Consider the following 17,775-nt stretch of genomic DNA (forward strand, 5'->3'; position numbering starts at 1 on the left):
TTTTCACTTCATATCTATTTCAATCACAAAATTTTGGTAGTTCTATAAATTCTGCATGTATTTCAGTCAGATAACATATGTGTTATATTCATTCATCTCCCTTATGCAAGTGTAATATTTGTATTTGATTAAACATTTCATAATCTTGGCAAATAAATATAATCGTAGCCCAACAATCATAGCTTAAACTTGCTAGGCTTTAAAAAATATGTAGATGTGGAGAGTTTGAGGTTGTTATCTGCTGCTGGCCTGGGCAGAATGCATGCTGGGCAGTGCAAGATAGAGGACACAGAAGTAATCTTTCCCAAGAAGTATAAGAAGAAGAAAATATACCAGAAGTCATTACAAGAAGAAGCTGTAGCCAAAATACAACAAGCTGAAGAATTTATCAAGCAAAAATCCAAGTGGCTCAGGTGGACACTTCCCAGTGGCCCTTGTTACTAAAGAATTTTGATAAGCTAAATTTAAGGACAACATCCTACACATTTCTTCCTTGTGATTTGAATCCTCTGAAGAAGGGGATTAGGGACTATATCAGGACAAGTTTCATTAATCTTGACAAACCCTCTAACCCCTCTTCCCATAAGGTGGTAGCCTGGGTCCGATGAATACTTTGGGTAGAGAAGACAGGTCACAGTGGCACCCTAGATCCCAAGGTGACTGGGTGTTTAATTGTGTGTATTGAATGAACCACTCGCTTAGTGAAATCCCAACAGCGTGCAGCCAAAGAGTATGTGGGAATTGTCCAGCTGCGCAATGCTATTGGAGGGGAGACTCAGCTTTCTAGGGCCCTAGAAACTCTGACAGGTGCCCTGTTCTGGTGACACCCCTCTTATTGCTGCAGTAAAGAGGCAGCTTCGAGTGAGGACTATCTACAAAAGCAAAATGATTAAATATGATCCTGAAAGATTAGGAATCTTTTGGGTAAGTTGTGAGGCCGGACCTACATTGGAACACTGTGCATCTTGGTGTGTTACTGGGAGTTGGTCATTGGATGTAGGAACTTTGGAGGGTTTGTTCTGGAGTCATGAGTGAAAAGGACCATATGGTGACAATGCATGACATATTCGATGCTCAATGGCTGTATAGTAACCATAAGGATGAAAATTACTTCAGGCATGTTGTTTACCCTTTGGAAAAGTTGTTGACATCTCATAAATAGCTGGTATTGAAATACAGTGCAGTGAATGTGATCTGCTATGTGGGGCCAAGATCATGCTTCCTGATGTTCTCCAAGGATGGCATTGAGGTCAACCAGGAGATCATGGTCATTACTACAAAGGGAGAAGCTATCTGCATGGCTACTGTGTTAAGGACCACAGCAGTGACCATGGAGAGAGACATTTACCCTTCTACTTTAAACAGACAGCTATCCTTCCCAATAATCACCCACACATGATGAGGAATGAAGTAACAGAATTAGACCCCTCTTTTTACAAGTGGAATAAGGGACTTTAAAAAACCCACAAAATTGAAAGAAGGAAAGGAAGGGGAAGCCACACGATCATTTGCCTACTATCCAATTTCTGTCAACAGTAGCTATTATTTATCCAATGTCAGTCTTCCAAAAATGAAATATATGGATATGATTTTCCAAGTCATAAACTACCTAGGAAATATGCTTTCACAGTATCCCTTTAAGCAACTATAATCTCTTTTTGCTTCCTGGGTGATTTACCAATGGAAATTTCTAAAATTAAATGAGTATATAGGTAATGTTACATCTTGAACAGATTAGAAAATGGACACAGGATCATCAATATAACTTTTTTCCTTTCCTCCAGAGGATATAATGAGCTTAAGATATTTTAAAAATGATTTAGTGTGAGCCAGTTAGATGGTTAGATACAGAAAGTGGAACTCTAAAGTAGGGTTCTGAATTTTCACTACATTTGAATTCTGATGACTTGAATGAGAAAAGCGGTTTCATCATTTTTTATGTCGATGAATGTGTACTAAATAACTGGATACTATAAGCTCTAATGCCCTCTTTCACACAGGGAAATAAATAATCTTACTTTTGTGTGTCTTCTAAGATTACTGTGTGGATAAAAGTGTCCAGTGAAGCTTCTTGGTGCCAGTGTTAGCTGCTCTTCTCCTTGCTGTGATAAAATACCTGGCAAAAGCAGCTTAAGGGGAAATACTTATTTAAACTCACAATTTGAGTGCACAGTTCATCATGGCAGGGTGATCATAGTGGCAGGAAAGAATTTGAGGCAACTGATCATATTAAATCCACAGTCAGGAAGTGGAAAGCTTCCAGGCCTTCAGCCTGGGGAATGGTACTGCCCACATTTAGGATGGGCCTCACCTCAATTAACCTGATCTAGAAAATCTCTCAGCCCTGCCCAGAGATTTGCTTCTGTGGTGCTTCCAAAGCCAATCAATCTGCCAAGCAGGATTAACCGTCACATCTCCTCCCCTTGCCAAGTTTACACCAAAATACTTTTTTTAATTAATTAATTAATTAATTTTTTTGTCTTCTTGAGACAGGGTCTCTCTGTAACCCTAGCTGGCCTGGAACTTGCTATGTAGACCAGACTGGATTTGAACTCACAGAGATCTGCCTCTGCCTCCGGAGTGCTGGGATTAAAGGCTTGTACCACCATGCCTGGCCTCACACCCAAATACTTTTAAGCCATAGCTTTCTAACTTCTGTCCCATAGGCTCATAGCAAAATTAATTCGGTCAAAATTCAAAAGTCCCCACAGTTTTCAGCATTTCTAATACTGTGAAAAAGTAAAAAATCTAAGACTCATTTGAGACTCAAAACAATTTTTTAACCATGAGCTCCTACAAATTAAATACAAACCAAAACAAGTAACATACTTCCAATATGCAATGGTTTAGAATAAACATTCTTATTCCAATAGGAAAGGATGATGGCATAGCAAAGAAATTTGGCCAAAGCTCCAAACTCAGCAGGATCAGCATCAAATCCTATAGCTCTGTGTGTGGCCTCTAGGGCTGATGATAGAATGAATCATCTAGGGTCCAAAGGACAAGGGTAACCCCACTCTCTAGCTCTGTTGAATACAGCATACACAGCCTTTTCATTGGGCAGCTCTACTCTGTGTCTGAAGCTTACTTTGGTGGACATCACATGGTATTGGCCTCTCCTGGAATCTCCATTGGAATTTGTGCATTGCCTTCACAACTTCATGGAGTGACCTCTCGGGGCCCCTTTGCAGGGACTCAGACTCTGCTACACATTGCCTGGCAGCAGCAGCTCTCAAGATGGTGGTCTAGGACTTCATGATCCCTTCAATCTTGAAGCTTTCATCTTGCAAAACCAATACCATGTGGACAACACTGCCAAGATCTGCTACCAACTGGAGATGGAGCGTGGCCCTCATCGACCACAGTTCCATCAGTTTCTGCATGTTTAACCTGAGGACACATTTTCCTAGGCAGTAGCTTTGAAGAAGTAGGAAACTCCTTTAATGACATTCTCTGCTTAGGCTCTTCCCTTTTATTTCAGTTTGCATTTCCACAAGATGGAGTCTGTGAGCTGGAGTCTTAACTTCAGGACAACTTTTCTTTTGTCCTAGTGTAAAGCACCAAGTTTCTTTTTAATGACTCTAATCTCTAACAATTACAGGTGCTTTTAAGCTTGCTCTGTCCATAAGGAGAAATTCATTCATACTCATGCCCTTGCCAAACTTTGCATTTTATCTTTCTGCTCCAGTTTTTGATCCATCTCTCACTGTATCTCATCTCTCCTAGGTGTGCTGGATAGTTTTAGTGTCACCTTAACACACCTGGGTAGAGGGAGCCTGAACTGATGAATTGTCTCCATTGGACTGACCTGTGGTCATGTCTGTGGGGCATCTTCTTGATTATTGAGTGATGTGGGAGGGCCTAGTCCACTGTGAGTGTTACCACCCCTGGGTAGGTGGGCCTATGTTGTATAAGAAGCAGGCTGAGCAGAGGCCAGGGGAGCAAGTCAGCAAGCAGCGTTCTTCCATGGCCTGTGCTCCAGCTCCTGCCTCCAGGTTCCTGCCCTGACTTCCTACCTTGGGCTCCCTGCTGACCTGTGATCGGGAGATGTAATCTCAATAAACCCTTTCCTCACCAAATTGGTATTGGTCAGAGCATTTTGTCACAGCAAACAAACTAGAACACTGGGAAAAGAGCAGAGTGACATATCCTGAAATTTCCTCTGCCACAAATATTATTCCATTAATTTAAAATTCATCTCCACTTCAGTTATCCAGACACAGGCATAATCCCATGAACTTCTTTGCCAGAATATCATGGAAATGGTCCTTATCCCAGTACTTGATAGAGTACCACTTCCCTCTGAAGTCAGCTTTCTGATCATCCAAACTCCCACCATAATGCCCCATTAAGCTCTTTTGAAGTTCTTTAAACCTCTAATTTGAGGGTTGTCTAATTCCCAAATTCTTCCACATTCCTCCTACAAATTAGTTTCAAAGGGACACGAACCACATGTTTAGGTTTATAGCAGCAATGGCTCCACTTCTTAATACCGTTTTATGTATTAGTTTCTTGTCTTGTTGTTGTGATAAAATCTAACAAAAGCAACTTAGGGGAAAAAGGTTTATTTTTTATCACAGTTTGAGTATAGTCCATTGTGGAAGAGAAATCACTGGGGCATGGGCTTCAAACAACCGGTCACATTGTATCCAGACTCAGAAAGTAGAGAAAAAAATGACTCTTCTGTTTAACTTAATTTCTTTATCTTTTTAATCAGTCTAAGATTCCAGCCTGTGGAATAGTGTCACCCACATTAAGAATGTATCTTCCCAACTCAGTTAGCCCAATATAGAACATACCTCACAACATATCCAAAGCTTTTTTCTCACCTATTCTAAATCACAGTGAAGAGTATTCATCACAATGCCTTTGAACTTGGCATTGATTTATACTTATCCGTGGAAGACTATATCTCCTGCTTTTATTTTGAATTATTTTGATAGCTGCTTTATTCTAATGTCAATACTGAATTTTAAGCTCTCTGATTGTGGAAACCATATATAATCTATTCATTTGTTTATTTATTTGTTTTTGGTCTTTTGAGACGGTAGTCCCAGTTGGCCTGGAGCTCACTATGCAGACCAGGCTGGCCTCAATTTCACAGAGATCATCCTGTCTCTGCTTCTCAAGTGCTGGGATTAAAGGAGTGCCCCACCATGCCCAGTCAACTTGAGTGGGTTCATATTACACAGAAGTAAAAACTCTAGCAGTCTAAGTTAATGTTTTAATGGCCTGAATATCTAGGTTTTCCTTTAGAAAAAGGAACATTGTATCTTCAGGTTCTAGACATGTAGATGCCTAGTGCACAGTTTTGCACTAATATATAGCTAGAAAATATAATATATACCTAATTTTTGCTATTTCAATCATCCAAAACTTAAAAATTTCAAAAATATTTTTTTATTTTTATTTTGTGTATATGAGGGTATTACCTGCATGTCAGTGCATCTGTGTTGTGCAAAGCCCATGGAAGTCAGAAGGCTTCTGATTCCCTGGAATGGAAGTTACTGACAACCGTTAGCCGCCATGTGGTTGTTGGGAATTGAACTTGGGTCCATTCCAAGAGCAGCCAGTGCTCTTAACTGTTGAGTCACCTCTCCAGCCCCCTAAACCTTAATATTTTTATAGACATGGAAAAAAATCAAAAGTATCATATTGACCCTAAGTGATATAGTATGGCCTTCTTTATTTTCTTCCAATAGAATCCTATTTCCTTCATAATATTCACCTGTGGTTTTTATTTTAAATAATGAATAAGAAATAGCTGAAAGTTAAAACTACAAAACAAGAGGGCTGGAGAGATAACTCAGTAGTTAAGAACACTGGCTGCTCTTCCAGAGAACCCACACGTGATTCACAGCACCCATATGGTGGCTAACAACTGTCCATAACTCCAGTTCCAGGGTACCTGACACCCTCTTCTGACCTCTGTGGGCATTGCATGACATGGATGCACTTACATACATGCAGGCAATATACTCATACACATAAAATAAAGAATAATAATAGATAAAATATTAGAAAAAACCTACAAAACAATTTGTAGTTAAATTGATATATTTTGACAAACTATATTTAAACACTTGATTTCTAATTTTATGGTTTTATAAATTCTTGGGGTTCTCCATATTCTTCAAAGTTTTATTTTATATTATTTTCTTTTAACTGTACTAGTGGACCCCTATGGAGCTTATATATTTGGTAGAATGATCACATTCTACCAAAAAAAATCATGTTGGAGCTCTTCTTGAAATAACCATTTGGTGATCCAATTATAAGTGTTGCATCTGATGCACGTTAGCCCTGGTAATACATAGTAAAAAGAAATTCCTTTCAGGACTGAAGAAATGGCTCAATGATTAAGAGCACTGGCTGCTTTTTCAGAGGACCCAGTTTGGTTCCCAGCACCCACAGAGTGGCTCACAACCATCTGTAACTCCAGTTCCTGGAGAATCAGATGTCCTCTTCTGACTTTTGTGGGCATGGTGCACACATGTAGGCAAAACACTAAAGCACATAAATTATAAATACATTAAGAATTCCTTTCTGTAATGATTTTTCCTTATCCATTCTTCCCTCTTCCCTTTTACATGTTAAGTCAATTATTTTCAAAGGACTGACTTTCATTTTTCATTGAATTAATTTTTTTATTTATTCATTCGTGTGTGTGTGAGTGCGTGCGTGCATGCATGCGTGCATGTGTGTGTGTGTGCGTGTGTGTGTGTGTGTGTGTGTGTGTGTGTGTGTGTGTATGCTACATTGCCTGGGTAGATGTCACAGAACAACCTTCGAGAATCAGTTCCATTTGTCCACCGTGTAGAGCTTGGTGATAGATCTCAGGCTGTCAGATTTGGCAGTACCTGTACCCACTGAGTCATCTTGCCAGTCCAGCTTTTATTTTATAGAGAGAAGGGAGGAGACTTAGGTCTTTATAAGCATGATTCTCACCTTATGTTCCTTAGTAACCACCTTTTCATGGCCTTACCTTCATTTCATCAGCAGGACTGTTTTCGCTTGTTATTACTACTGTTCTAATTTTGTGTGAATGAACACTCATACTTGCTGTGACTATATACTTTTTAGAATTTATTACTTGAAAATGCACTTGCAATAATTACTTTTGTGACAAATACATGTGATAACCACATTTCCGAGAAACAAGATGCCACTTCAAAGGAGTTTGTATTAAATTTAGAAAAACAAATTATTTTATGCATGTACCAGAAAGTGAATCTCATAAATGCAAGGATGTGTTTGCAATAAGACTAGCACTTTTATTAAACTTTGAAGTATATGTGGCTTTTTATCTGCATTAAAATTGTCTAATTCTTTGCAATAATTCACTAGTTCTACATGTTTTAAAGATGCTTTTTCAATTAACTAGCTGTTGTTCCAGAGTCAGCATTGTAATGTTATGTTGCTTTGTCTCTGAACTGTGTTATATTAAGTCCAATTCTATTTCATATACTTATAATTCACTACAGGCTTAAAACTAATCTGCATCCATTTCTCTGAATACCTCATAAATACTAACTTTTGAAAATCACTTAAAAATTTACATATGAGAGAGGAGGATCTCTCTAGGCAAGACAACATCTACTCTCATACTCTTTTGCCTACTTTTGAGGAAGAAGAGATTCTTTAAAACCAACTGATTAGTTACAAATTCTTCCCTAAGTTAGTCTTATTTGTTGATATATGTATTATCATATATTAACCAGAAAACATAAGCCTGTTATGGCAGCGCAACATCTATAATCCTAGCACTTGGGAGGCAGAGGCAGGAGGGTCATGAGTTTGAGGCCATTCTGGGTTACTTAGTGGGGCTCTGTCTCAAAGGAAAAGCTGGAGATGTGGTCCAGTGGTAGAGAACTTGCCTGTCATAAGGCCATGGGAATGATCCCAAGTAACAGTTGTTTTTTTTTTTAAAGACTTGTACATAACACATTGATTAAATCCCATTTCATCCCACAGGTTAGGGCTCCTTTGTTATCTTTAGGTGTTAAAGATTCACAGCTGCATTCTACCAATATTATCCTGTGGTTACTAAGCATTCACTTGGACTCTTCATTTACTTTCACTGACTTAGAATAAGTTCTTCACTTGAGTGAAGTGTAGCATTTCTTAACTCACTTTCCTCCTTACAACCAACCAACTACAACAAAAGGCAGAAGAAATCTTTAAAATTTTCTTTCATGAAACCATAACCCTAGACATTTTTAGGACTTCAGACTTAAGGTGGCAGTCTGTGGTCTGCCTGTCTCTGTGTGAGATGTTGCAGAGTCAGACTAAGAAAAAATAAACTTCGTCCCAATGAGAGAAATAGAGAAAAAGCTTTAAAAATACACTAAGGAAGTAAAAAGCACAAAAGAGTGACAAGAAGGGCACACAATGTAGAAAAGTAAGCCCAACACAGCCTCAAATATACTGTTCCATGGTGAGGGAAGGGAAACAGAAGTCACTTCCAAAACATAAGCCAGACGAAAGTCTGGCAATCCTACGGTCAAGACAAGCCCATAGCCCTCACACATATTATGAGATGTGAGGCTTTTATAAATTTGTTTATATTTTATTTAAATTGAGTGCTTTGCCTACATGTATGCAAATGCATCTCACACATACAATGTCCACAGAGGCCATGGGAGAACACAGGACTTCTGGAACTGAAGCGCCTGACATTGCTAGCGACTATGTAGACGCTGGGTACCAAACCCTAGTCCTCTGCAAGAGCAGGCAGTGCTCTTAACTGTTCAGCTATCTCTCCAACCCCCAGCTGTGAGTTTTGATGAGACAGTGATTCCTACAGTGAGGAGATATCAGATGTTATTCCACTATATGACTCAGGGGGCATTGACCTGATCATGCCTTGATTGTGGACTTAAGGACACTAGGACGATAAAAAGAAAATTGTTATTTGAAGTCACCTGGTCTGTGGAACTGCATTATGACTGTTTTAGGCCACTTGAATTTCTAGCTCACCAGCTCTTGTATGCACAGAGTAGCAGGACTCTGTCTCTCTATATGGTCTTCTTTTAGTGCCTCTAGAAGAGCTGGGCATACAGGGGAAATCAGGGCATCAGACTGAGACCTAGAAACTTTCAAACCCTAGAATGGTCAGAGTTGTTTCTACTATGTTTTATGGTCTCAAGTCGTCAAAGGCCCAGCCCATAGTCACAGGAAGGGAAAAAAACCCATCTTGGGGAGAGGACTAATAAGAATTTTTGTCCATTTCAATTCACAACTAATTATTTTAAAGTGTATACTAACATGGTACTTTAATATGGGATATGAATTTATATTACCTTAAGGCATGGGAACTGTGTTTGTAATTTAAAAGATGTCTTGCATGTAGCTGACACTTCCAGGGCTTGAGCATCAGTTTAAATGCTATGGGCCATTTTCATAACCCAGAGGACCTCAGACTCCAATAAAAGAAAAACTCTCTACTCTGAAAAAGGTCAGTTCAAAACCTAAACCACATGAGAAAATGTACAACTGTAAAGGTAATTAAATATCTACAAAGAGAGAATAGATAATTTTTCAATTAACAGCAATTTTGAAATAAGAAAAAATAAAAACAAAGAATGGAGAATATTTAATTATAGGAAATAATTACCATTTGATAATTCTTGTGTGTGTGTGTGTGTGTGTGTGTGTGTGTGTGTGTGTGTGTGTGTATTCCTGAGGAGGAATACACATCAAGACCAGAGGAGGAGATTGGGTGTTTTCAACTATCATGCTAAACCATTTAAAATTTTTATCTTATTTTAAAAATATTTTATTTATTATTTTTAGTGTATGAATGTGTTGCCTGCATGTATGTAAGTGCACCTGTGTTGTGCAATGCCTGTGGAGGTCAGAGAGGGCGTTGGTTCCCCTGTAACTGGAGTTATGGATGGTTGCTAAGTGCCATGTGGGTGCTGAGAATTGAACTTGGGTCATCTGCAAGAGCAGTCAGTTGCTCTTAACCACTGAGCCATCTCTGCAGCCAAAGTCATTGTTCTTTTAGATGCCCAGGCCAGGAGTATTACAAGTCAGAGATTTATATTGTGCTTAGAAAAGGTTTTATCTCAATAAAACACAAAACAAAAACATTTCTTTGGAAAGAAAAGCATTTAACAGCACATTTCTTAAATCTTCTTCCTTTCGGTGGATCAACATTTTATAATTATTTTCTAACATTTGAAAAGAAAGAATCAGTCCTTTAATTCAATTTGTCATAATTATCTCCCATATTCTAATTTTGTCTTGACCAGCTTAGACCAAAAATAGGTTGAGATGTTTTCTCTCAGGAGTTATGTAGTAATTACATGCTAGGTAGAAATGATCTTTAAGAACCTGTTGGTTATTTTTTGTAACTACTTTGTACTAGCAAGTTTTCACATATTTTGTAACTGTTTTATTAAGAGCGTTTCATATACTTTTCAGTGGTCTAGTAAATGCATTCTTAGAGCCAACCAAATACAGAACACATAAGTCTCCTTTTCTGCCTAAGGTAGCAATGGACATTAAATTGTACTCTTTTCTTTTTATGAATCATTGAGGATGTGGTGGTTTGACTGAGAAATGTCTCTCATAGGCTTAAGTATTTGAACACTTGGTCAGTTGGTAGAACTATTTTAGGTGATTTGGGAGGTGCTGCCTTGCTTTAGGGAGCACATCATGGGGTGGAGGGTGGGGGGTGGGCATGGGGGAGCTGGGAGTGAACTTTGAGAATTTCTCTTTCTGTTTCCTGTGCTTACTTGAAGATGTGAATGCTCAGCATTCTGCACCTGCTGGATCCTGCCATTCCTCTCCCACTGTGATGGATTCTTATCCCCCTGGAACCATAAACCCAATAAAATCTCTCTCCTATAAGTTGTATTCATCATAATGTTTTATCACAGTCAACAGAAAAGTAACTCATACTGAGGACTTTATCAACAATAACGCATTTTTTTACTCTAGACTGATTTGTCTTTGGGATTCTTGATTTACTTCTCTTTCTTTGTCAATTTTTCTTGATAATTGTACTTTACTTATTAGCATTCACTCTTTTTACTTGTTGGTACATGTTATTCAAAAGATCTGTTGCCCTTCTTTTTATGATGCTGCTGATGTAGTTTAGTGGGTGACAAGCTCACCCAAAGCTATGGACTGAGTATCTACCCTTAGCCATCTACCATGTATTTCTCAAGAAACACAGAAGCCCAGATCCCTATGTGATGGCATTTGAGAGGTAGTTTAAATTAAAAGACTCCATGACAGTAAATCCCCCCCCCCGTGAAGTGATCTATGTTTTTTAAAGCAAAGATAGACCAGTACCTTTGCTATACTCCAGATAAGGACACACAAAGAAGGGTCTTGACTGTAAACTAGGAAGAAGGCCCTCATCTGACACCAATTTGGCTAATGCTTAGTGGGGCCTCCCAGCCTCCAAGACTTTTAAGAAATAAACATTAAGCTACCCAATCTATAGCATGCTGTTATGGCAGCCTAAACTGGGGACTTAAGGTATTCCTGCCTGGCTTATACTGAACTGGTAAATTGGGAGCACTTAAAATATTTTATATATCTGTTTTAACAATGTAATCATCATTTAAATTTACTTCTCTCTCTCCTTTGTGTGGTTGGAGATAGAGAAATTTTCATGAATATGATAAATATATAACACAATCAGAAAATTTTCCAGTTAGAAATATATTATCCATTACTGGCTTTCAGAAGGGTGCAAGGAGTTTGTCTAGTAAAGACAGAAGTTAACTTTCTAGACTCTGTTCAAGCATTATTTTTGTTTAAGTTTTATTACAGTGACTTTTACTGGGTTTTCTTTTTCCTTTTTTTTTTTATCTTTAGAATGGAGCATGCAGAAATTCTATAAGTATGATAAGAAAGATTCCTGTACATTCCAAGTACAGAGAACAAAGGCATTAGCAAAGTGAACAAAGCTTATGATGCTGGGAAAATGGACTGCAGAAAGAGCAGTCTAGGGAAAGAGCAAACAGTAAATTTAATAAAGTCTCCCTCCAGTCTCAAAATCGATTTTTGCAAACCTTGGTTTAGAGTAGATACTCTCAGCAATACTGTGATACTGAGTAAATACAATTTCTGGAATCCTGGAAGTTTTGACCTATATCCTTTTCTAATATAAAAAAGGAATCACAAAGGTTCCTGTGCTGCTGGTCCCTGAGTTGTACCTGCACTAGGCCCAGGAGTGGCCATTTGTATTATCTTTCTTTCATTGTTGCTGGCAAGAATGTATCTGGTCACTATTATTTTTTGTGTTCCAAAGCAGAGTGGCGACCTACTTTATAACATTAAAACATTAAAATAAGAAGAATCATGGAGTTTAATTATTTATAACTATGTGGTCTATTGAAACAATACTGCTATATGGATGTCAAATATTGAAAAACACTTGAGAAAACAAATTCACTTATTCTAGAATATTGCACATGAAAAACTCCTTGTTCTTTTTTCTTTTCTTTCTTTTCTTTTCTTTTCTTTTCTTTTCTTTTCTTTTCTTTTCTTTTCTTTTCTTTCTTTCTTTTTTTTTTGACACAGAGTCTCCCTGTAGCTCCAGCTCACTTGGAACTCACTCTGCAGATCAGGTTGGCCTCGATCTCACAGAGATCTGCTTGATCCTGCTCTGCCTCCTGAGTGCTAGGATTAAGGGTATGTGCTACGCCACACAGTATTTTTATAATATCACTTTTCCTTGCTACAGAAACATAAAGACCCTTCATTGAAGAGCTTTCCAGTGTCTGAGTAACCAATGTATATGTCATAAATGAGTGAGGGATCTAAGATTTCCATCCTTGGAGCTTTTGACATGGTCTGGTAGGATTTGAGGAGCCTGGGATTTATAGAAGCCCCTGGTAGTCATAATACTTCCAACTTAACTTTGTGTATGTCACAAATATCTTTCCTGCAGGTGCCATGATGTGGTAAAGGTCAAGACCATTGTTCTAGTCACACATTTCCTTATTTGTTTTATCTCCTTGTTGCCACACTCAGTTTACAGATTTCTCTTCCTTTTCTTACTTCAAGGGATGCCTGGCTTGCTTAGAAGAGAAATTCAGCCAATGGGAAAGAGAAAAATGGGCTTTCTGTAACTCTGTGAATTTTTTTGCCTCAAGGAGAGTTTATTGTTAAATGGAAATTCCGTGGCATGTCTTGATTAATAGATAATATCTATAACTGAAGAGTTAAAGTATACTAACAATGTATTTTAATACTGAATATGCCTTTTAAAGTGAATTTTATGTTTTAAAATAGATCTTCTTGGGAGAATTAATTTATTGCAGTTTTTGAAAATATACAAGTAGATAACAATAGCCCACAGTTCCCCTGTCTGTGCTGTAGCTTTAGAAAACTACTTATAAAATGCACTTTGTGTTTTCAGTAAAGAAGAAAGTTTAAACGACAACACTTAGGAAGTGAAAGGAATTTTAAAAAATTTCTAACTCGTGTATTTTTCAAGCTTAACTTTTCGTGAGACAGACACATACTATACTTCACAAGTTCCAACTATGCACTGCTTGCAGCATTTTAAAAGCCCAACTGTTTTCTTATATTTCCCATCTTGGATTAGAGTTTGAATTTCATAGGACAGAGAAGTTTTTCTTAAAGTTTGTGCATCATCTGCCCTCTGAAGGCAAAGGAATGTTAAGTGCCCAAACTTGCCCATCGACACTGAGGTGGATCTGTTTTCCACAGTGGATAGTCTCCTGTCATTACAGTGAAACCGGAGGCTGCCCACCTGGACTTGCTAGTGCTCTTGTTACGTGTCTGACCTTTAATCCCACATGAGCAGCAGAAGCTGACATTTCTAAGTAGGAAGTACTTATTTTTCTTATTGGACACAGAAAAATCGTATGAGTTGGCATTTCTTTTTATGAATTCTGACCTTTTATATACAATGAATACAATAATTATATTAGCCCAGAAAAGTGCTTCTTGCCTTTAGGACAAGTTCTATAGTGTTCTTGACATAATTGACATGACAAACTGCTCACATTTAAACAACATAATTTGGTAGATTTTGACTTAGTTATCTGTTTATAAAGCCAAACCACAATTAGCATAAGGAACATATCTGTTATTGTACCTTCAGTTTGATTGGGTGTTTTTACTTTATTGTTGCCGTTTTTTGTTTTACTTTTTTTGGTTGTTGTTTTTTTGAGACAGGGTCTCCCTGTAGCCTCAGCTGGTCTGGAATTCACTTTGTAGACCAGGCTGGCCTTGAACTCAGAGAGATCAGCCTGCTTCTGCCTCTGCTGTGCCACCACATGGGGCAGTTTTTTTTTTTTTTATCTTGAGAAGGGCTCTTTCTATGTAACCCAGATTGACCTCAAATTCAGAATCCTCCTCCCTTAGCCTCTTAAATGCTACAGTTACAGGAGTATATACCAAGCCTGTATTTTTATTTTATTTTATTTTTGAGGGTTTCTGATACTGCTATATTCTGAACATACAAAGATTACAAAATGAATTTTTTCCTGAATATTTCAAAGGATGGTGCCAGTCTATTATTGTCTGCAAAGCACCTTCACATACTCTTACTGCAGGTCATTTTGTCTCTAAATTAAAGTAAGATACCATATGTCCATAGTTTTATAGGCCCATATTCTTATAACAGTTTTCTTCTATTTAAAACTATTTTAAAACTATTTTATTTATTATTTTTATTTTATGCGTATGAGTGTATTGCTTCCATGTATGTAAAGTGTACCCATGTCATGCAATGCCCACAGAGGTCAGAGGAAAGCATTGGATTCCCCTGAAACTGGAATTATGGATGGCTTGTGGCTGCCATATGGGTGCAGGAAATCAAACCTGTATCCTCTGTAAGAATGGCCAAAGCTCTTAGCCACTGACCCAACTCTCCAGCCCCCTAAAATATTGAGTGTGTGTGTGTGTGTGTGTGTGTGTGTGTGTGTGTGTACTTGCTTGTCTGAATGTGTATCATATGTTGTTGGGTGTCCTTAGAAAAGCTAGAACTGAATGGGGGCAGGTCTAGAGACCAGTGCTGAGAGACACTGAGTGCACTGGGGAAAAGGGGAGGGGTAACTGCCATTTTGGGACAGGAGGAACAGAGCCATGAACTTCTGTTGAGACAGTGTGCCAAAAGCTGACAGAGGCTGCGGGCATGCACATTTCAACTATGGGAAAGAAAAAGCCTATGAGAATTCATGCCTTTGTAAGTCACCCCCTTCCAGATGTCATAAACTATACAAAACCCAAATAAAAGGTATTCTGTCGGTTTTGTCAGCCCTGGGACCTCTTGGGTCTCCCAAGGATGGGGAGGGGGAATTTGGCTCAACACATGTGTTCAGTGTCATGGAGGCCGGAAAAGAGTTGGAGCCCCTGGAACTGGAGTTTCAAGTGTCTGTCAGTTACCATATGTTTACTGGGAACCATGCCTAGGTCTACTACAACAGCAGCAAGTGCTCTTAACAGTTGAATCATCTTTTCAGCCCCACTTCTACTTAAAAAAAATAAGTTTTCCATTCCACTCAGTTTACCCAAACAGTCATTGATGAGCATTTATTTCAATATAGATTACTTTATATTTTTATTAATTTTATGTAAGTAGGCTCTTACAATATAGACCTTTTTTCCTCTGGCCTTTTAACTTAATATTATTTTGAGAGCTATCTATGTTCCTGTATGCATAATAATTAATTTTTTTCTACTTAATTGATTCACTTCTTTGTAGACATTTGAGTAATTTTTGGTTTGGATATGTAAACAGATAATGACATTCATATATAAGTATATATGAAGATATTCTTTCATTTATTTTTAGGTCTAGATCTAGGAATAGAATGTTTGGGCTATGCCAAGTATATGGTTAACTTAAAAATCAAAGCCTAGTACATTTTTCTCAAATGATTTGTACCCATTTAATTCCCAGAAGCAGTATTTGGGAGTTTCAGTGGCTACGTATACTCACCAATGCTGTTAACACAGTCATTCACAAAGGTATGCAGTGGCATCGCACTGAAGTTCTAATCAGCATTTCACTAATGCATTGTTCTCATCATTGTGACCAAATTAATCAGACAAATGGCGACTTATGGAAGGAAGGTTTTATTTTGACTTCCAGTTTGAGAAGTCCATCATGATGGAGAAACAACTCTTTGTTTTGATTTATTTTGGTTTGTCTCAGTTTTGCAGTCTGCAAAACGTACAGTTTCAGTTTCTCCCTTCTTTGTTAAGCTTTGCTTACATATGACTAGTTAGTAACTACATCTTCTTTATAAAATGTGCTCATCAAGATAGAATTTAAAAGAAACAATGCTGCATTTGCACATGCATACAATGTACAAATAAAATATTCTACACATCCCTGAGATCTATCTTTATTTTAGGTATTAACAGTGAAAATACTTTGGAAAAATAAACCTTATACAATCCTGTTCAGTCATGTTTGGCAGGCTTGTATTTTTTTTACAGAATGACCATGGTAGTATACCATTTCTAATGTCTTCAGAGAAAAGTCACTTTTTAAACTAGAAAAAAATTTCTTAGCACTGTAGTCTTCTTGAGTTCGAGATGTGAACCTTGCAAGTGAGGATAACACCTGGCCTGGCAAGATATGCCCATTTGTGCAATAGTGGCATGAATGTTATAGAATTAACCAATCACCATCTGATTAGATTTAAGGCCCACATCACAAGACAGAGCCCATATCTGACACTGTTATCGGTGAAGTGCAGCGTGACTCGGTTCCGACCCGCGGAAACTGCCACGAAGTACCTGGATTGGGGAGTGGGGACGTGGATAAGGCAAGCGGCAAGAGAAATGGAGACAAGACAGGGCTCTGATCAAGTCTCGTTTATTAAAACACAAGCATGAGTTTAAATAGAGAATGAGAACAAAGGAGTAAAGAATGAGTAATCATAAGAGTCAGAACACAGGGGCCCTGACGTACTCTAAGGGAGGAATCTACTGATTAATGGAGAACAAGGCTATTTACTGGAAAAGAGAACAAGGCCGTGGGCCAAGGTTGTGGTCTGAATGGAAGGGTCACCAACTCAGGTCTGCCAGCAGCCCCGAGAAATGGCTGAGCCTCAGGCTCCCAACAGCGAAGAACTTGTGTCTAACTTGGTCACAGGACATAGGGGAGGTTCTGCTACTATTATTCTGCTAAATAGATAAAGCATTAAATTGACTCAGTGATTTGTTGTTATACCCATAGATTAGTGCATCTCTCAGCCCTCATCAGAGTAGCTTCTTGAAGCAGATAATGAGGAATTTTGAGACCCATGTCTGATCAATGGACAAAGAATAAGAGATTGTTGAGTGGCTAGGCCTAAAAGGGAAACCAAGGCTCAGGGATCATTGTAGGAGAGAGGGCAGACAGAACCAGGGAAGGTAGATGACTACATGGAAAACATATATTTGAACACCATAGGACTACTGCATGTATGCACCTACAAAGCTTATGACAGCTTGTACAAAAATTGTGCAAAGCAGGCCAGGCAAAAACCCAGTATGGATGGGGTATATGGGCAAAATGTCTGAGTTCTAACTGAGGTCCTATTGGCAATTGATAGTTGCTAGGAGAGGGAGCATCAATTTTCTTTAGGAGTATGAAGCCTGGTAGAGTGCCTAGAATCCAAGGGATAGACCCATACCCAAGAGCATTTTGGGAATACAGATTAGACTCGATAGACCTTTAAAGAAAGAAAATATAATAAAGGACATGAGGTAGGGGGACAGTACTAGAGTGGGGGTGAAAATGAGGGAGGGGGGTCTTGATTGAATCACAATTCATTGTATAGAATT

The 17,775-nt window shown here is 38.3% G+C and overlaps 1 pseudogene; it reads left to right on the forward strand.

The window, feature by feature from the left end:
* The first annotated feature begins 258 nt into the window (after positions 1-258).
* Positions 259-1,399, forward strand: LOC103739779 (annotated as a pseudogene).
* Positions 1,400-17,775: the final 16,376 nt, after the last annotated feature.

Source organism: Nannospalax galili, unplaced genomic scaffold, assembly GCF_000622305.1.
Source record: "Nannospalax galili isolate Female #2095 unplaced genomic scaffold, S.galili_v1.0 scaffold1259, whole genome shotgun sequence".
Classification (NCBI taxonomy): domain Eukaryota; kingdom Metazoa; phylum Chordata; class Mammalia; order Rodentia; family Spalacidae; genus Nannospalax; species Nannospalax galili.